Below are 21072 nucleotides of genomic sequence, written 5' to 3'. Positions count from 1 at the left end.
GTGCTTGAAAGTTCTAAAGTTAAGTCATTGAAACAGCTTGCCATAGGGGGGAGTCTTACTACTCCCTGATTTGGAAGTGGGAGCCCCCCACTGCTTAGTCCTGTGCGTACCCTGGGACTGAAGCCTGGGTGTTCTGCTGGTTCTGGGGTTGAACTGAGAAGGCCTGGAAGAGGCAGGAAAGGACCGATTTTTTGAGGACCAATGCCTACTAAATCTAGGAGGCTGCACTTGTAAGAAATCTTTAACAGTTTGCATAAATTTAGCTTTTTCCTCCATCTTTTTAAGAACTTCTTCTGCTTTGTTGCCAAATAGGCTGCCCTGATTTAAGGGTGCATCCAGCAATTTAGTTTTAACATGATCTGGCAAGGATTGCTCCTTAAGCCAAGCATGCCTTTTAAGTACAGACCCAGTGACAGCAGCCCTGCAAGATGCCTCTAGTGAATCAAAACCACATTGCAAAGTATGTTTTCCAACCTGTTCAGCAGAATGCATTAAATCCTGTAAATCCTTATTTTCAGCACAATCCGGAATCAACATAATTTTCTGTTTAAGCAATCCAATAATATGCTGCTGACACTTTAACATATGAAACTGGCAATTTAACACCCTGATGGCCAAGGTTGCAGAGGTGTATACCTTCTTACCCCAATCTATCCAGGGCCCTGGAATCTCTATCAGAGGGGGTAGAATTTTTGGCAGTAGTAGCCTTAATGCCGTTGGATCCCTGTGAAATGGTCTCAGGATCCACAGTAGGATTTTTAAAAAGGAACTTGTGAGAATCAGGAACCCTGTAATATCTATCAGGTTTTCTGGGAGCAGGAGGTAAAGAGTCAGGGGCTAAACTAGATTCCGAAAAGTCATCGTCAACAATTTCCAGCACAGGAGGGATAGCTAAAGGCCTGTGTTGGGGTAGAAGAAAGAAATCTCTAAGCCTCTTTTTAGAATCAGAGTAATCCTGGCTTTCCCAGTGAAAATGCTTCCTAAGAGTATGCAAGGTTTCACCAAAAGAAAAATCTTCTGGGGGAGAAGCAGAGGGAATAGAGGTCCTCTGCATCAGAATGCTCATAGGTAGATGAGGGTAAATCCTGGTCATCAGAGGAGACAGATATTTCAGAATCCTGGTCAGAAGTATCATAATCAAATTCAGTCCTAGGTCTCTTAGAGGGGGAAGGTTGGCTTCCCCTGATTAAAGTAATAAGGTCTTCAGCCATTCTTATAATTTGGTTTTTAGGCATAGAGGCCTGACCATGCGGTATGGGCGTCAGTTTTCTAGGCATGGTTTGAGTTTTAGGCCTAGAAGAAGAAGATGGCATTGGTTTAATATGCAAGTCAGTAGGCCTGAATACACCCTCAGAAGCCGGTGGCTGCACAGCAGCTCAGGACCCATCCAAGGTAGAGACATCCTCAGGTTCCACAGTTGAAGCATCTCGCGGCATACCAGACTCCGAATGGGTCTCAGTAGAGGCCTGCGAATCTGAAGTAGCAGGTATTGGGGGCTGCGAAAGTTCCTGAGTACCAGCGAACTGACGACTAGCTTAGGAGAAGCGTCATTGGCAGCTTTGGACGTAGGTGGCCTGTCTCTTTCTTTATCTTTGCATTTTTTCGGAATGTCGGTAGTCGGGGGGCTTACCAAAGACATATCTGGATAATTGAACAGAGTACCAAAATATTTAGAAGTGAAAATGTACCGATGAATAGTTTGTGGTTTAAATAAGGCACAAAACCAACAGAGAGGTACGTGGTGGTCAGGGCCTAGGCAAGGAATACAGTACAAATGAAAATCTTTATGAGGTATTTGCTTTCCACAAGAAATACAATTATTGACTTTTACTGATATCAGTTTAGAGCAAGAAAAAGTGTCCCCAGCGGGGTATTTAGCTTTAGTTGAAGACTTCGGTTCTGAAACTCGAAAACAAAAATTTCAGGAGTCGGCCGACCAGCACTTGTGAATTGCTTCTGCTTCGGGCACTGCACAGCAAGAAAGACTGATGTAATGGCATCAGCTGCATGCTTTATACCCCTGACTACCTGACGTCACGGAACATGAGACAGCAACCGATGCAGGACCCAAGACTTTGATATTCAGGCCGACTGAGGGCTACTGCAAGCAGATAACCCAAATGTGATGACTGCAGCAGTGAAACACAAAGAACATCTGTACTATGTTCATTGTGTTTCACTGTTGCAGTCCTAACCAATGGGTTGATTACCAAAGCCCAGAGAAAAGGGAGGAGAAACCAACAGAATCAAGGATTGGAGATAATGCCCTGCAGAACAGCAGTGGCAAACCCTGCCCTGGCATTTGAAAACAAAGGCAAATTAAAATGCTTTGTGAAAGCATGAACAGAAGACCATGTGGCAGCTTCCAAAATGTCTTTAGTAGGGACACCCCTTAAAAAGGCTGCAGAAGTGGAAGCTGCTCTAGTTGAGTGAGTCCTAACCCCTTGAGAAGGAACCTTGCCATGAAAGGAATAACAAAAAGTAATACAATGAGCAATCCATTTAGAAATGGTTTGCTTAGAGAAAGCCTTGCCCTGGGCTCCAGGGGCAAAGCTGACCAATAGCTGAGCTGGTTTCTGAAGGTCTTTAGTTCTGTCCAGGTAAAACCTGAGCTGTCTATGCACATCAAGAGAATGTAGGATCCTCTCACCACTATTTCGAGGATTAGGAAAGAAGGTAGGAAGGTGTATGGACTGATTAAGAGTCAGGCTAGAAACCACCTTAGGCATATAGGAGGGGTTGGTTCTCAGACAGACCCTATCTGCATGGAAAATAAGAAAAGGCTCCACAGCCATCAAAGCCTGCAGCTCCGAAACCCTCCTTGCTGAAGTTATAGCCAAGAGGAAGGCAGTCTTTAAATCTGCAGTGGCAGCTGGCTCAAAAGGAGGAAGAGTGAGTTTCTCTAGAACAAAATTGAGATCCCAGGCTGGAGTAGGCACCCTTCTGGGAGATTTTAAGTTGCAAGCACCTCTGAGAAATATTTTCGGAGGATGAGAGAAAATGGGTTGTTCAAAAGAACAATGAAAAGAAATGGCTGAAGCATGGATCTTGATAGAGGAGAAAAAGACAACCCTGAAGCAAATCAGCCAGGTATTCCAGGATCAGTGGAAGGGTAGGCTGAGAAGAAGATTCCCCTCTAGCCTACATCCAAAGAAAGAATTTTTCCCATTTGCCAGCATAAGACTTCCTAGTGGGAGACCTCCTGGTCTCCTTCAGCACGTCAACCACCGCTGGGACAGGGAAGAAGAATAGGATGGAGACATACAATAAGCCAAGTTGCCAAATGGAGAGACTGAAGATGAGGATGTAGAACGTTTCCCCCTTCCTGAACCAAAATATCTGGCCTCAGAGGAAGATGCCAAGGAGGAAATTTGGAGACACTGCGAAGCACTGGATACCAATGCTGCCTCGGCCAGTGTGAAGCTATGAGAATAGCCCATGGTCATTTGTCCCTGATCTTCAATAATACTTTGGGAAGAAGAGGAAGAGGAGGGAAGGCATAAACTGACAGCAGCATCCAAGGGAAGGACAGAGCATCCACTCTCCAGGCTCTGCTGTGATGCTGTCTGGTGCAAAAAAAAGGTAGAAGATGGTTGTTTGGAGAGGAGAAGAGATCAACTTGAGGAGTGCCCCAACGTTGAATGATGCTGTAAGAAACTGTTCTGTTCAGCTGCCACTAGTGAGGATCCAGGGTCTGTCTGCCAAAACACTGAGCCTTCCTGGAAGAAATTGAGCTAGGAGATGCAGGCCCAGGATGCTGCTATGGACCAAAGACTCATGCTCTGTCTGCACAGGAGGTAAGAATGAGTCCCCCTCTTCTTGTTGATGTACCACATGACTGTGGTGTTTTCTGTCCTGATAAGAAGGGTCCCTGGAGAAAGAAGATGCTTGAAAGCTAGTAAAGCCTGCTGGACTGCCATCAATTCCTTTAAATTTATGTGCAGGTGCATCTGCTGGGCATTCCAACTTCCCTGTATGCATCTGCCATCCAGGTGAGCTCCCCAGATATAGTCCGATGCGTCTGTGGTAAGAACCTGAGTGGCCAGAGGTGGGCGAAAAGGCATGCCTTTGTTCTGTAGACAGGCTGTTGCCCACCAAAGAAACTCTGTCCGCAGACATGGAAGCAGAGGAATTATCACATCCAGGTCCTGTGTCTGTTGATACCAAGTGTTCTTGAGGTACCACTGCAATTTCCCCATATGCAGCTTTGCATATGGAATCATGAGAATGCAAGAGGCCATGAATCCCAGAGCTTGCAGGTATTTCCTTGCAGGGAGCTGGGACAGGCTTGCCAAATCCTTGAAGTAAATTGACAGAGTTGTCTGCTTCTCCTGGGTGAGATATATCATCTGGGCGGCTGTGTTCAGACTTGCTCCCAGGAATGTAATCTCTTTGGATGGTACCATTTTTGATTTTTCCACGTTGAGAGTGTAACCCAGGGAAGAGAGAAGAGTCTTTACAAATTCTAGATCCTTTAGCAGCTGTTCCTGAGAATCTGCTTGAATTAGACAGTCGTCCAAGTATGGATAAATCTGAATTTTCTTTTGCCTGCAAAAAGCAATGACTGGAGCCAGGCACTTTGTGAAAACTCTGGGAGCAGTAGATAAGCCAAAGGGCAGCACAGAGAATTGATAATGCTGCTTGCCCATCCTGAAACGAAGGTATTGCCTGCAACTTTCCCTGATAGGGATGTGCAGATAAGCTTCTTTGAGATCCAATGTTACCAGCCAGGAATCCTTTTCTAACATTGGCAGCAACTGATGCAGAGTGAGCATTTTGAACTTTGTAATTATCAAGAAAGTGTTCAGGATGGATGGATCCATGATAGGACGCCAGGTGCCTTCTTTTTTTGGGACTAGGAAAAGTCTGGAATAGAATCCCTGGCCTACCTGCTGAGCAGTAACTGATTCTATTGCTCCCATCTGTAACAGAGACAAAATTTGCTTTTCTACTTCTGTTCTTTGATTTGGAGGAGCATCCGTGAATCCTTTGGGTACTGGAAAGGTGTGGAAAGAAAACTTGTGCCCTAGGGATACAGCTCTGAGTACCCATTTGTCATCCGTGATGGTGGCCCAAACATTTGCAAACAGGGCCAACCTTCCCCCTAAAGGACTCTCTGGGCAGGCAAGAACAGGCAGAAGTTGGACAGAGTCATTGAGAATGTTTAGATTGAGATGCAGGTTTAGAACTTCCCGCCTTGGAAGAGGAAGCCTGCCAACGCTTAGGCCTTTGAGGGGTAGCCCCCTGCCCCCTAGAAGATTTGTAACCTTAAGTCCTAGAATGGCTCTGTCTGCTAGTATCAGGGAACGCCCAACTCTTAGAAGGGTAATTCCTGCTAAAGCAAGGAGGCTGAACTTGCAGAAAGTCTTTAACTGTCTGCAAAGACTTGGCCTTGTCTTCCATCTACTTAAGCACTTCCTCTGCTTTGCTGCCAAAAGGACTGTCCTTATGCAAAAGTACATCTAAAAGCTTAGCCTTAACAGGCTCTGGTAGGTGCTGCTCCCTAAGCCAAGCTTGCCTTCTAATAACAGAGCCAGTAGCTGTAGCCCTACAGGAGGCTTCTAGAATGTCAAAACCACAATGTAAAGAATGCTTACAAATCCTGCATATCCTTACTCTCCGTCATATGAAAAAGACAATTAGTAGACCTAATAGCAAGAGTGGCAGAGGTATAAACCTTTTTACCCCACCTATCTAGTTTCCTGGATTCCCTGTCAGAAGGAACAGGATTTTTAGTAACAGTGGCCTTAACTCCTTTAGAGCCCTGAGAAATAACATCTGGATCAGCCAATGGATTCCTGAAAGGAAACAAATGAGAATCAGGAACTCTATAGTACCTGTCAGGTTTCCTGGGAGCAGGAGGAGCCGAATTTGGACTCAAGGAATTTTCCAGAAAAACATCATCAACCACTTACAACACAGGAGGAATAGCCAAAGGCTTATGCTGAGGCAAATCCAAAAACTCCCTGATCCTTTTCTTAGAAAGAGGGTAATCCTGACTTTTCTATTTAAAATGTTTCCTGAGAGTATTTAAAGTATCACCAAAAGAGAAATCTTCTGGAGGAGAAGCAGAAGGGATGGACTTCTCTGCATCTGAATCCTCAAAAGGAGACAAAGCTTGAGAAACTTCTTCTTCATCCACAGAAATACTAGAAGTATCTGTACCTGAAAAGGACAAAGCCTCAGGAGAAACATCCCGACCCATTTTTGAAGGAGGAGGCTGTGAACCCCTAATAAGAGTCAAAAGGTCATCATCCATTTTAACCATTTGAGAATGAGGGGAACGAGAGAAAACTGGAGCCTGCTTCTTCATAGGCTTACAACTGGAAAATTTACCTGCAAGTCTAAAGGTCTCGGGAGGCCTGGCAACTGCCAAAGCTGCAGCCGAAGTCGTTGGTATGAGCTTGCTGTCCGAATGAAGACCTGACGTCTCAGACACCGTAGTCACCTTCGCGGCTCTGGATCCAGCTGAAGAGGCAACAGGCGGAAGGTCAGAAGACAAAATGGACGTCGAAGGCCTGGGGACCTCAGAAATTGTCTCAACCAAGGCCTGCAGTTGAAAATCTGTGGGTTGCAGGGGCTGCAAAGGTGCCTCACTGGCTACCGCATGACTGACGACCAACCTAACATCATCCGAGGACTTGACCTTCGGAATCCTGTAGCGGACCTTATCCTTACACTTCTTGGGGATATCCAAAGCCTGAAGATCAGCGGACACCATACCAACAAACTTAGGCCTAACTCCAAAACACTTAGCTAAAAGCTTAGCCTGATGACAAATAGTACTCGGATTAAAGGAATCACAAAGATCACAATTAGGAACGTTGTGTTCAAGGCCTAAACAAATATTACAATAGGAATTAAAATCTCTATGGGAAATCTGCTTTCCACAGATAAGACAATTATTAACCTTTTCTGACATTCATTAAGGCAAGAAAAGAGGATCCTCAACAGGGTACTTAGCTGTAGTTGGTTTCAACTTCGTAGTCGGAAACACAAAAAGGTAAACTGCAGACCGGCACTAGTGCAAGAAATGCTTCTGCTTCGGGCTCCATGGCAAGGAAGAGTGAGGAAGTGACGTTGGCTACCTCCTTTTGTATCGAACACCCGGATGTCCTTTACAACCGACGACAGCCAACATAATTTTTACTTACCTTTGGTATTCTGGCTGATCGAGGGCTACCGGGAGCCGGATAAGCCATTGGTTACGACTGCAATAGTGAAACACGATGAACATCTAATGTTGCAACTTTTCATAAAAAATATGAATGGTTTGTTTTAATGTATTATGTCTGTCTAATCCAGATAAAAGGTCCTAGGCACAATTACCTGCTTTGAGTAGCAATCTATGCGCTTTCTTCTGATGATTCAGCTTTCTCAGAAATGTAAAGTAAGCAGTGTGACTTCTAGTCAAAAAAGAAATACATTCTATTCATAAATTCACATTCATTGGCTTGTTCCACATCAGACTTTCCCGGTAAACAAATATTACAGACCAGAAGTATGTCACTCCCCATGGCTCTGTCGTTAATTGGTTTGTTCCATGTCAGACTGTACAGGTAAACCCTCAACTGTATACAGTATCTGCCTGACACTGTCATGTACCACCGAGCCTACACAACTATCCAACTTATCCACTGCATGCAAGGAAAAGGAGCTCCATGCATTCTTCATGTAGAATTATGGAGACTGGAGGAAGAAAAGTTGCAAAGATAGTTGATACTACATCTGAAGGAAGTGCATGAGCATACTAAGCCTCCTAGTGTATATATAGATACTGCTCAAAACAGGCAAAGTCTGTGGCTTAGAAGTAAGTAAAGAGAAAACAACAGCATGGGAGCTCACTTGGAGAGTGTGTGTGTGCGCACGCAAGGATGGTGGTCTCTTATCAGGTCTATAGTGAGCTCCAGTAGTTACAGCTGATTACTTTTTGTTTGGCTTTCCCCACTTCTGTATGTATTCTAGGCTGCGCACAATAGCAAACACATGGGCATGGTATAAATGCCACTTATGTTTTTTAATCAGCCAAGCTTCCTACTAGTTTACATTATCTCGATGTCTATCGTTGCCGTTTTGTTAAAACTACCACTTTCCCTTGGCATGTTCATACGGGATAGTAGTGCACACTATGCACTGACACTGAACCTGAAATGATGGAACTGGCCATAGAGGGCTACAGGTGCTTTTATCCAAGCGCCAGTATCCCTTTTTAAAACAAACATGTGTTCAGCAAAAGCATTTTCTTAGAATGCACTTTTGTACCTAAACAGAAACTGACATTTGAATATGTAATGAAATGGGGTATCTCTTAATATTAAAAAAAGTAGCGGCCAGCTGGCCAGTCTGGCACATTCTACTACAAACACTCCAACGTGTATTTAATGTTTCTTATGTTAGCAGTCATTTATTTTGCATAACACTACTACACTGAAATGTTTTTCACTTTTTTCTTTCATCTTGGAGTCACCCAGTTTAAACTAACAGGCCATTTTTTTTAATTGTGGGCATCTTTGCTGCTAAAATAACACTTCTTAGTGTCAACAGAGAATAATGTTTGTACATCCTCCAACCAAAAATACAGTTTTCTTTGCATCACCTTCTGAACCAGTCGTATTTATAGGTTCATAGGTAGGGGGCTAGCTGCCCTTGTGGGCTGTTTTAAGCCTAGCCAGTTTCCCTTTATGTACTCTAATTAACCTATCACATTGGGCTAGAGGTTGGCGTTGCCCATTGCATGGTCAATAATTACATATTGCCTCTAATGAGAATAACTGGGATCATACTATAGATAATTTGAGGGGACCCATGCATGGGCTAAAGCATTAGTAGCTGCCTCTGTTCATGAATAGTGCAGGTGGCAGTTGTGGGGTAAATTTTCTGCTTTCCATACATAGATCCAAGTTGCACTTGAATATGGACAGGGATGAACTTTGTTTTATGTAGCTGGTGAGTCTGTTCCAGAGCAGCTGTGTCCTCTGCGAGATATACCTGTTCCTCCAAACCATTCTGTTGATGTTACAGAACAGGTTTTGATCCCTAGACTGAGTATTCCTGATACGTTAAGGAGTATTTATTTCCATGTCAGATTATTGCAGCCTTCATCTAGGAGTTTCATCCAGAAAAGCCTCCTCCTCATCCGTTTATTATTCACCTTTGTCTTAAATTCAGATCTATACTTTCTACACAATATGCAAACATGTTGTGTCTATTTTTTTATTATCACCTCAATGATTACATAAAGTGTAACATTTTATTAAATAGCTGGACACATCTTCAGAGCTACCAGACTTGTGATAATTCGTATACATCATATTTTGTACAACTCTGAAAGCACTCTTGACTAGTGTTGATAGTAAGCTATTTAATTGTTTTATTTGGTTTCACGACCAGGTATACCTCAGAGCATTAGAAGTCATAGCTCTGGCTTTAAAAATTATAGCAGAGGGTCAGAAAGAGAAGCACTTTCTTATTTTTCAGAATAGATCTTTATATCCTAGACCTGATATAGCTGGTGGTAGACAGTCTTTATATAAGCTTAATTTATTTATTTAATAACAAATGTATCATTCAGAGGTCTTACTTTATGAGGAACTAAAGAAATTTAGGAGGAACTGCACTACATCTGAGGGCCAAAATCATAGTGCTTTGCCTAAATCATAGCAGTTGAGAGGTATATTTCTAGAATTGCATGAGTTTAGTATTTTATTTTGTGTTTCACTAGTTACAATACTTCATGCAGTATTGATAAAATCCTTTCAACAATGTCCCTTGAGTAGTACTAAAAGTTTGGTTTGATCTCGTCAGAAATTATAGTCGCTGTTGACACTGTGAGCTTTCTTTGTAGACCTAATACTTGCAAGACACAGCATCCTTCCCCCTCATAACTAGCTGTTTTAGTACCCTTTTTTGTTACCATTTCATGGAATTGCATAATTTAAGAAAATCTTCCCTTTTACAAACTATACCAGTGTAATGTCCTTATTCCATTCGTGTTAGCTTAGGAAATGAGGATTAAGGTTCTGACCTGTTAACGGTTCTACCACTTATCATATCACAGCATCACTGCTGGTACTGAGCACAAAGAGCAAATTTACCCAAGCATAAAGGGCAGGTGTTGCTATGGTAATCCTATGGGCTAGACTTGTAAAGGCTACAGGGCCATTAGCCTAGTACACACCTATGAACCTATGAACGCAAGAATGGAAATAACAAAGGCACTCCACATATACAAGGTAGTCATCCAGATAAAGGTAAATACAAAGTGAGTTCTGTGATAAGCAGGCCATTGCTTGCCATAGTCCATGCACTGTGTGAAAGCCTAAGTTAGCATACCAGCCAAAAAATACCTATCAGTCAACAAATAACATTCAACAAAATATTTCATTCTGGCGCTTGTGCATACATCAGCATTCTATTGAAGGGGTAGCTTGGGTGAATGCTTTATTTTGGTGGTTGCACATACTATGAAATGTTACTGAAGGGTCATTTGGGAAAATGTTTCCTGATTGTGCATACCTCAACATTTTACTGAAGGGGTTGCTTGGGTGAATGTCTCATGTTGGTGCATATGTATACCTGGACATACTAATGAAGATGTTGCTTGGGGAAATAATTCATTGTGTATCAGGGAAGTGCTTGTGCATGCATGATCAGACTGCTGAAGTGACCACTGGGCAAAATAGTTTATGGCGCATACACAACGCAAACAACTGAAGGGGTGGATTACTGGGGAAAATCATTCATTAATATGTCAGGAAAAAGCCTTTGCATATTTGGACAGCCCATTTGTCCACTTTACTTATTTATTTACTTATATTTATTATTACTTATTTATTTACTTTGTTTACTGGGATAGTGCACTGATTTCAATGGGCTGTTTGCAGGCACAACCCAGGTGAACAGCACCACATAAGACATGAACAAAAATATAGGAGTATATGATAAAGAACATTAATTTACAGGCACAAGACCATGGTACAACATTTAGGTCAATAAACAGTATTGAGCATATAGTCAAAACATGTTTGGGTAGGATGAAAAGCTTAGTGAGATATATTTTATTGTGGATTTTTGGCCTTTCTCAACCAGTTATTTTGGCCGGTATTTCTTCCTTTTGCACTTCTGTTTCTTATTCTAACCAGAGGGATGGTTAGGTGGTAAAGAATTATTACTTTTGAGGTAAGTCTTACATGGATCAACCAGATAATTTATATACTACTGACTTTGTTATTTATGTTTCTGATTCAACTCGGTGGTTGGCTCAGTAAGATAAATGTTATTACTTGCACACAAATACCATCATGGAGCAAACATATACTTTGGGCAATATTCCTGACTCTGTCAGTCATGTGTGGAATGTAGGTGGAGGAAGGGTTCACTAATGTATAACTGTTAGACTATTTTTACTGAATTATTCTGGTCTTCTACTAAGAGATGGTAATGAGTCCATGCTACATAGCACCTGCACAAGGTAATATAATGAATGCCTACTCAACAGGTTATATGCAGCAATTATCACCTTTGTCTGAACACAGAATCTTGTGGTAATGAAATGCAGGTTATTATCACATTAATAAGTGCAGTTACAGTATAACACTGAGTCATTCTCACTGGTCAGGCAAAATTTTCAACAGCTGCCACTGGTATTCACATAACTAAAAGTTGTTATCACATTGATGAATGCACAAGCCAAATTTGGGTTTCAGTCATTGTGGAGTCATTTGAAGCACCCCCCCCCCCAACCAGTAATACCTCATTTTGAAAACTGCATTAGTACTTACAACATGGTAAAAGAACTGTGTCTGTATGCTGCACGCATGTATAGATGTCACAGTTTGTTTAGATCTTAGGTTATGAAAATTATGATATTTTTTTCATATTTTGGTATATAACTTTGCTAGGAAACGTCAATGCGCTAATACTTCATTTTCAAGACAGTATCAGTCCTTACAACATGGTAAAAGAACTGTGTCTGTAAGCTCTACACATGTACAGCTATCAGTTTGTTTAGGACTTAGGTTAAGAAAATTATGATACTTTTCATATTTTGGTATATAACTGCTAGGGAACATGTCAATGTGCTAAGTAATACCTCATTTTCAAGACAGTATTAATCCGTACAACATGTTAAAATAATTGTGATAATATGCTGTACACATGCACAGATATCACAGTTTGTTTAGTCTTGTATGATTATGAAAGTTATACAATTAACTTATTTCTCATTATTATGCCCATGTCTTTGCAAGGGAGTATGCTGACAACATGCATGCTGCATCGTTTTGAAGGCGACATGGAGCCACACAACTTGTACACTGATATGTAGCCTCTGTCTGTTACAGGTAGTGAGATATTATGCTTTGTTTAATTATCATTTCTGAGAAATATAATATTAGTCATATTTCTGTGAATATCTCAGTAAAGGAGTATCCCACAGTAATGGTTAAGGTATCATTTTAAAGCAGACATTCATACAAATTAATTACAAATTGTATTGGTCTACACGTCACATTCAACAAGATATTGTGATTTGTTTTACCAAAAAGGTAAAAAATATACATATATGAGCATTCTTTGGCAAATATTTAATAATGAGTTAAATACATACTATCAATATTTATACTGTTGGAAAAGTCCATGTCTTCTGAGCAACTTTCACATTTACATTTTTGGTCTAGCTGTTATGGTTAGAGAGTTATGAACGTTTGTTTTCTGTATGGTATTACAAATGGATTTTCTGAAAATGAGCTCAGGCTGCACTGTTGTTCCTATGGTGTAAGTAAGCAGGCAGCATTTTCTGAGCTGAGTGAATGAGTTAAAGGAACATATGGCCTGTGGTTATTATAATATTTGTAATGTTCTTCTTAACACAACCTACATTTTCTAGTAAAAACACGAGTAAGGTCTTTCATGTTCATTAACTGTAACTCTGAATGGGTCATTTATCAGGATGCAGTGCTTATGTGCGTCTCTCCTTTTATACTGGCGAAATTTCTTGGTCACTTAATACATAGGTGTGGGGACATCTTAGTGATACAAGGTGCAAGAAACAAACCGACACTTTGTTTTTATTTTACTGGCATCTATAGGCTTTACAGAGGAGACCCTTATTCAGGAGTTCATGCTTCCAGTTTAATTATGAAGGTAAATGGATCATTAATCTGGGGGCTATTTTCTATCCAAGTTTAAATGATGCATATTGATTATAAATGTAACAATGGCTGAACTTGTGATCTGTTTTTTTTTTCTTGTTGGATTATGCCATTTATTTATGAACCAACTTTATAAAACAATTTAAGGTTACCACAGCAGGGCTAGCCTCCTGGGGGTGTGATCACTGGGTCTAGATGATTGTCACTGCTAAAGTGACATCCCAACCTCATGTACAAAAGTGGGAAAAAGGGGTTGTGGATGAACACAGTTTTGGCAATACATACTTAATGTCACTTTAAATGAGACTGCCATCATGTCACATGATACGATGGTGAATCTTTTCAAATGGAATGTTGGGATTGTAGAATTTATAACAATAAAGACTTTTAGTGAACCTGGTCTTATGTTCTGAGTTTGCTCAATAGTAAGTTTTATTCATTTTCCCCTAACCACTTTAATCTGGTTTCGTTCATATTGTTTAAGGGTTAAAACCTCATGGCTGCTTAAGGGCTAATACCTGCTGCAATGAGCAAGATTAACAATAGTGGGAGATCAAGCATGTCAAAAACATTTGTCAGGTCAATAAAGATACACCCAGTTGTAAGCCTATTGCCCCTGTTCTGTAAGATACCTCTTGGGAATCAATGACAATGCCTACTGGGATGGACAGGTATTCCCCCAACTTGACTTACTGAGCGCTAGTAATTTACCTATTGAAATACATATGAACTGACAATTTAATATGTTAATAATTCCCTTATGTGGAATAGGGTGAAATGCCTTTACAAGGTTAACATACATTGCAGACATCATCTTTTCTTCAACATGTGTTTGTTACCTCTTCACAGAGAATCTCATTTGGTATATCGACTTTCCGTTAAGTCAAATGTCATATGATCGAAGTCATATGCTCAACTTTACAGAACATCAAAAACTACCAAAACTGATTTTGCATGCTAATTATATATATATATATATATATATATATATATACCAACTTCGAGATCACACTACTATGGGAAAAGGACAAATTCTCCTGTCTCCACCGTAATGCGATCTTAATACAAACAGTTTGAGACTCCATAAAAAGTCAAGCATGTGAGTTTGATCATATGGCATTCGACTTCACAGAAAGTTGACATTCTAAATGGGATCCTTCACAGAATGCCATTAAATTCAAAAAGCAAGACTTCCCCTTAAAATGCTGTTTTATATCAAAGGTAGGTCCCTTGTGTCATTCTAGATTTATGTTATGGCTTTTCTCCATAGCTATTCACAAAATACTGGGCAAGCTGATGATTCCAAAACTGGTCGAGGCTGCAGTGACTACAGCAACTGGTACATTCTGGTGGCATCACATTCAAATACTAAGTCAGAACAAACTTAGCTATCAAGACCAGATGATATTCAGGTGCATTCAGGATGGCATGGCCATAAGCACAATTTTCATAACTGACAATAACTCTCAATCTGTCTGGTTAAACCGTAATGGATTTTTTTTTCAAATATAATTTTTATTGCATGCATTTCACTTCTATTTAAATACAAGAAAAGAATGACACAGAAAATATACATATAAGCTACTTGGAATATCAAGTTTCAGTCGTCCAAATACGATATACATAACATAAACCATCAATGTTAGGGTAACAATTATACAGAATTGTCTAATAATCAAGCTGCTCTTAATGAGCTGTAAAACAGACAATTACATAAAGATAGTGTACAACATATTGAAATTGTGACATTAAAACATTGCAACCAGATATTCTAGTTTACCTAAATGAACATTCTGTCTTGCACTAACTATGTACAATATATACATTGATGTCACCTTAATGTTCATCTTATATGTGTTTGCCATGACCTGTACGCTGTTATTGTGGGTATTTCTATAATAGTAAGAAATTATGTCTTACCATAACGTTCCATGTTAGTTGTCTTCTTCTCGCCTTCTTTCTTGCTGGATGGGTTCGGAGCCGATTCTTGGCTCCGACTCGGCCTATACTATAGCTCGAGAGCTATTTTTACCGGCTCGAGGCAGCCCTATATCCCACAATACCATGTGCTAACTCCCCAGATCTCGTTTGAAAGCTAAGGCATAGTATAAACAACAATCTTATAATATAAAAATTATAACCCTCTTTATTAGAAGATTACCTGATAGTAACACTAAGGATACCAGGAAAAGACGCCACCTAGAGTATCCCGAAAAAGGAAGGACTCAATCTCGAGTCTGTCCAGGTTAGGGGGCAGGAGGGAGGGATGCAAGAAAGAAGGCGAGAAGAAGACAACTAACTTGGAACGTTATGGTAAGACATAACTTCTTAATGTTAAGTTGTCATTCTCGCCTTCATTCTTGCTGGATGGGACAGCGTCCCTAGCATCTTAGTCCTGGGTGGCTCCATTGAACAGACTCCTGAGTACAGTGGAACCAAAATCAGCTCTATTTCTGGAGGCTAAGTCAAGTTTGTAATGAGCAATAAAAGTATGTTTGGAAGCCCATGTAGCCGCTGCACAAATGGCATCTAGTGGTTACCTTGCTTGAAAAGCTGTTGAAGTTGATAGAGCCCTAGTTGAATGAGCCTTAGGCCTAGAGGGAAGTTGTCTGTGCCTCAACTCATAGACCAAGGTAATAATAGATGTCAGCCATCTGGAAAGGGTAACTTTGAAAGCGGAAGCCCTTTCTTACCTGCGCATAAGAGATAAAGAGCTGATCTGATTTTCTGAATTGTTTTGTCCTGTCTAGGTAATACCGTAATTGGCGATGAACATCTAATGAATGTAATTTTTGTTCAGTTCTGTTGGTATAGTCTGGGAAAAAGACAGGTAAATCAATAGAATGATTTAAATTTGCTTCCAATAGCACTTTTGGAAGGAAGGAAGGGTTTGTTCTGAGCGTTACCCTGTCTTTATGGAAAACCAAATAAGGAGGACGGACAGACAAGGCTTGGAGTTCCGAGACCCTTCTGGCAGATGTTATAGCTACTAAAAACAGCGTTTTCCAAGAAAGTAGTTTGAGGGAACAAGAAGCTGCAGGTTCAAAAGGGGGCAGAATTAAAGAGGATAGAACTAAATTCAAGTCCCATTGTGGAGGTGGATCTTTTACTGGAGGTCTGAGCAAAAAGATGCCCTTGAGAAAAGCTTTACAGAGTTTGTGGGACATAATATTTGCTTCTGAGAGTCCAACATGAAAATTAGCAGTGGCCGCTAATTGTACTCTGATAGTGGCCGATGAAGATCCAGAATGAAAAAGCTCCGCCAGAAAGTCCAGAACCTCATGAATGGGTGCATGAAAAGGATCTAAGGACCTATTTTGTGCCCAGAATGAAAAACGCTTCCATTTACTAGCATAAGTCTTCCTAGTATTGGACTTATGGGAGGCCAGAATGATATCACGAGCAGGAGGAGAGATGAGGGGAAGCCTGGCTATGGCTGGAAGTGGAGCAACCAAGCTGTGAGGTTGATGGAATGTAGAGACTGATGCAGCTTGCCCGTGAGGTGGGTCAATAGATCTGGAAGGAGTTCCAGATGCCAAGGCTGTTCCAGTAGGTATTTGTGCAGGAACGGGAACCAAACTTGTCGAGGCCAAAACTGGGCAATGAGGATCATTTTGGATCTCAATGCGATTGCTTTCTGAATTAATTGCGGGATCAACGGAAAAGGAGGAAAAGCATAGAGAAGACCCCGGGGCCAAACGTAAACAAGAGCGTCTCTGAGGGGTTGGCCTGGCAGAGGAAAAAGTGTGAAAAAGTCGAGGCACTTGCTGTTTTGGGGAGTTGCGAAAAGGTCGCAGCAAGGCTGGCCCCACTTCCGAAAGATTCCGTCTGCTACCGCTTGATTTAGAGACCACTCGTGAGGCATGAGGATAGTTCTGCTCAATCTGTCTGCTATGACGTTGGACTTCCCGGGGATGTGCGTTGCTATCAGAAACCGTTGAGATGAAATCGCCCATTGCCAAAGTCTGAGTGCTTCTCGACAGAGGGGATAGGACTTTGTTCCGCCCTGCTTGTTTATGTACCACACCACAGACATATTGTCCATCTGAATTGCTATAGTCCCCGTGGGAAGAGAGCTCTGAAGGGCTTGCAACGCCAAAAGCACCGCCCTCATCTCCAGGACATTTATGTGCAGGTGGCATTCTGACTGTTGCCAAGTGCCCTGGACCGTCCTGCCCTGATAATGCCCCCCCCCACCTGATCAGGGAGGCATCCGTTGTGACAGTGGCAACTGGAAGGGGGAGAACAAAGGGTCTGCCCTGAAAAAGCTGAGGGGAAACCATCCACCAGGAGAGATGTTTCTTGCAAGATGGGGTTATCCAAATGTTGTGGGTCATTGGTAGCTGTTGAAAAGACCACTGAGAAAAGAGCATCCACTGAAGGAGCCTCATGTGGAAGCGGGCTAATGGAAGTAGAAGAATCGCCGCCGCCATGAGGCCCAGTACTTTCAAGACTCAGTTGACCTGGGCTTTGTTGGGCTGAAACAGGGTCTGAACATTCCGCCTTACGTCTGCCACTCTCTGGGGTGGTAGTGTTGCAGACATTTCTGTGGTGTTTAATACGGCGCCTATAAAGTTTATACATTGACAAGGCAACAAGGAGGACTTTGCAAAATTTATAGAAATACCCAGACTGTTGCAAAGCTGAATAGTGTAATCCCTGGCCATTATGAGATCCTGTTTGGTGGTAGTGGAAATGAGCCAGTCGTCTAAGTATGGAAACACCTGGAATCCTTTCCGTCTCAGGTGAGCCGTGACCACTGCCAAACATTTGATGAACACCCAGGGGGCTGTGGTGAGACCAAAGGCAGGGCTCTGAATTGAAAATGACTGACTCCCAGCCGGAAGTGGAGAAACCTCCTGGAGCATCTGTGTATCTTTATGTGGTAGTACGCGTCCTGGAGGTCTAACGAGCACATCCAGTTGTCTCTGCCCAAAAAGGGTAGAATGGACTGCAGTGTTACCATCCGAAATTTTGTCTTTAGCACAGATTTGTTTAACCTGCTGAGATCCAAAATAGGTCTCCAGTCTCCTGTCTTTTTTGGTACCAAAAAGAACCTGGAGTAAACTCCGGACCGTAGCTGATCTGCTGGGACTGCCTGGATGACTCTTTTTGCTAATAGCTTTTCTATTTCTAGCTGAGCCTGACCCCTTTGTGCGGGTGGTACATCTGGTAGGGGTTTTGGCAGTTGTACCGGGGGGATGGTAAAGGGGATTTTGTAACCCTCGGATATGATCTTCTGTACCCATGTGTCTTGAGAGAGGGATTGCCAGGCTTCCGGGTACAGAGATAATCTTCCCCCAACTGCCTCCAAAGGCGGACAGTCGGGCAGCTTCTCAGGGATGCTGAAAGGGTTGATCAGGAAAAGATTCCCTAGAACCCTGGTTCTGAGGACCCCCTCTGCCCCTGGGGCGGCATCTGTTGTTATTTCCCCCTCTGCCTCTAGGGGGAAAATCACCACGTGCGGCAGGTGCGACTCCCTGTGGTTTGCGGAACCACATCTTTCCCCCCTTCTGTCCCTTAGGATAAGGTCTATAAGGCGTGGAAAAACGAACTCCCACGGCAGAGAGAGTTTTACCATCTTGCTCACATCTGGTGAGGGTATTCTTCACTTGAGGTCCGAACAATTCTGAACCATCAAAGGGGGTGTTAGTGAAGGACGCCTTGAAGGGATCAGCAAAGTTACAGAGCCGCATCCAAGCGTGACGTCTTAACGCAACGCCTGTACCAGCGGCCCTACTCGCTCCATCGGCTGCATAAGAAATTAGCCGCATGGAGGAGTTAACAATGGAGTTCAGGGTAGCCAGCTGAGAGTTTATTTTGTCCTTAAACCCCGCAGCAGAAGGATCCTGTACCGTTTCACCCAGCTCTTTGAGCAAGTCTCTTTGAAGGCGGGTGAAATGACATAAATAGTTCAACGATCGCATAGAAAAGGTCGCTGAAACAAAGGTCCGCTTGCCATACCTGTCCATGGTCCTAGACTCCTTGTTAGGAAGATGAACAGATACAGAAGGATCAGCCAATTCCTTCTAAGTGGCTGCTGCTACCACCATAGCATCAACTGAAACGCCTTTGGTGAGAAAGGATTTATCATCTGGTGCAGAAATAAATTTAGAAGGCCTCCTAGGGGTAGGTTCCATTGAATCAGGAGCTGCCCACGCCTTTCTAGCCACTACCTCCATTAGTGGGTCGAAAGGGGGAGACACCCAGGAGGTGGAAGGGCGAGATCCAAAAGCATCAAGGTAAACCGACTCGTCCTCAGAAGGTTTAAGAGTGGACCAATTCCCCCTCTGTCTTAGGATTTCCAGGATGTCTGAAAAGGAGACATCCTCAGAGGGGGATCTGGGGGAACCTTCCGACTCATCCAAGTCGGTGTCCGACGTGACAGACTCGGGGGAGTCCATGTGCTTCCTCTTGCACTTTCTTTTCCTAGGGGGTTCCCCTGAAACTTCAGGGAAGCCCTCGGAAGAGGAGGAGACACCCAAAGTGGGTACTCCACGCTGTGGATCTCTGCTGACAGGTGCAAGAGAATGGCCAGAGATCGTAACAGGCACTATGGAGGGAGGAGCCGCAGAACTTAACCTTGGAGTGGACACTGGGTCCAGCACACTCCTCATCACCTCGAAGGCTCCCCCATCAGACACCAAAGGTAGCACCGGCTCCGAAGAGACCGGGACCACCTCCGGAGCCGAGAGAGAAGGCTCCGAGAATGATGTTGGGGCCGAACTAACCAGAGCCGAAGCTCCGAGAGGGTGAGCGGGGTCGGACAAGGGTCCGATGCCACTCGCCCCCTCGGAGCCGACAATGAAGTCTCGGCGCCCGGACCTCTCCACGGACGGAACCAATGAAGAGGTCAGAGCCGATGACACCGGAGCCTAAGGAGGAAGTATCGGCTCCAACGTAGGCAAGGTCACGGTTCCGAGAAACTCCGGCTCCGAGCTCGAGTGATGAGTCGGAGGAGGAATAGATAATTGTATCGAAGGAGCCGCAGTCTGGTGAGATGGGCTTTGGAGCATTTGGGCCAGTGCCTGAGATTTTATGAGTCTGCTGACCACCCTCTCGATGTCATGGTCAGAAAGCCTAGATGACCTCGATGAAGGAGTCCTATGACTCAGCTCAGACAAGAGAGGGGATTTCAGAGCCGATCTAACAGACTCTAGGGAGGGGGACCTAGAGCGCTTGCGCGCTGGGGTCGGCTCCAATGATGGTTTCGGAGCGGAAACCACTTTGCTCGCCTCGGAGCAAGCCGGAACCGAGGTCGGAGCCATCTCAACAACACCAGCCCTCGACTCAGAAGCTGGAGCCGAGGGTTTGGCGGTTTTTGATGACTTCCCCGAACCAGACTTGGACAGGGAGTCATCAGGCTTTAACAAGCCCCTAAGAATAAGCTTGTTACACCTCTCCTGCAGGACTCGAACTAAATCCGTGACAAACGGAACAAGAGTCCTGCAGGTGTAAAGGCCCCAAGCAATAGACACAAGAAGTGTGACCGTCTGTCAGAGACATTTTCTGACAGCACGAGTCACACTTCTTGAATCCAGAGACCTTAGTGTCTTTGGACATAATCCTAAGCACAGTAAAAACACAGTCAGTCCACACACACACTCACTTAAAATTAGAAAAGTTAAGGGTACTGACTAAACCCACACACACAGACACTGTAAGGGGTGGGGAAACTAAGGTAAAGCCCGTAGGCCCAAGATAAAAAATTAACTAAATAAGGGAAGAAGGGCTACAAGAGAAAGGGACCCGAGAATAAGGTAATCAGAAGGGACCTAGACAAAGATAACTACTGGGAAAAAACTACCTGAAAACTAGTTCAATTAAGTAAAACTCCTTACTAACCTGAGCCGGTAAAAAAGACAACCTCGTAGCGAAGCAGCAAACGAGATCTGGGGAGTTAGCGCATGGTATTGTGGGA

At 43.0% G+C, this 21072-nt stretch overlaps 1 protein-coding gene across 2 annotated transcripts in view; it reads right to left on the bottom strand.

Moving 5' to 3' along the window:
* Positions 1 to 21072, bottom strand: part of TRMT5 (tRNA methyltransferase 5) — a 283193-nt gene that overhangs the window by 16500 nt on the left and 245621 nt on the right. The window lies entirely within an intron of this gene.

The sequence above is a fragment of the Protopterus annectens genome, chromosome 6.part0, assembly GCF_019279795.1.
Source record: "Protopterus annectens isolate FY-2018-M chromosome 6.part0, PAN1.0, whole genome shotgun sequence".
NCBI classification, from domain to species: domain Eukaryota; kingdom Metazoa; phylum Chordata; order Ceratodontiformes; family Protopteridae; genus Protopterus; species Protopterus annectens.
Note: the sequence above shows the minus strand (reverse complement) of the source record. Positions and strands in the feature narration are given on the sequence as shown.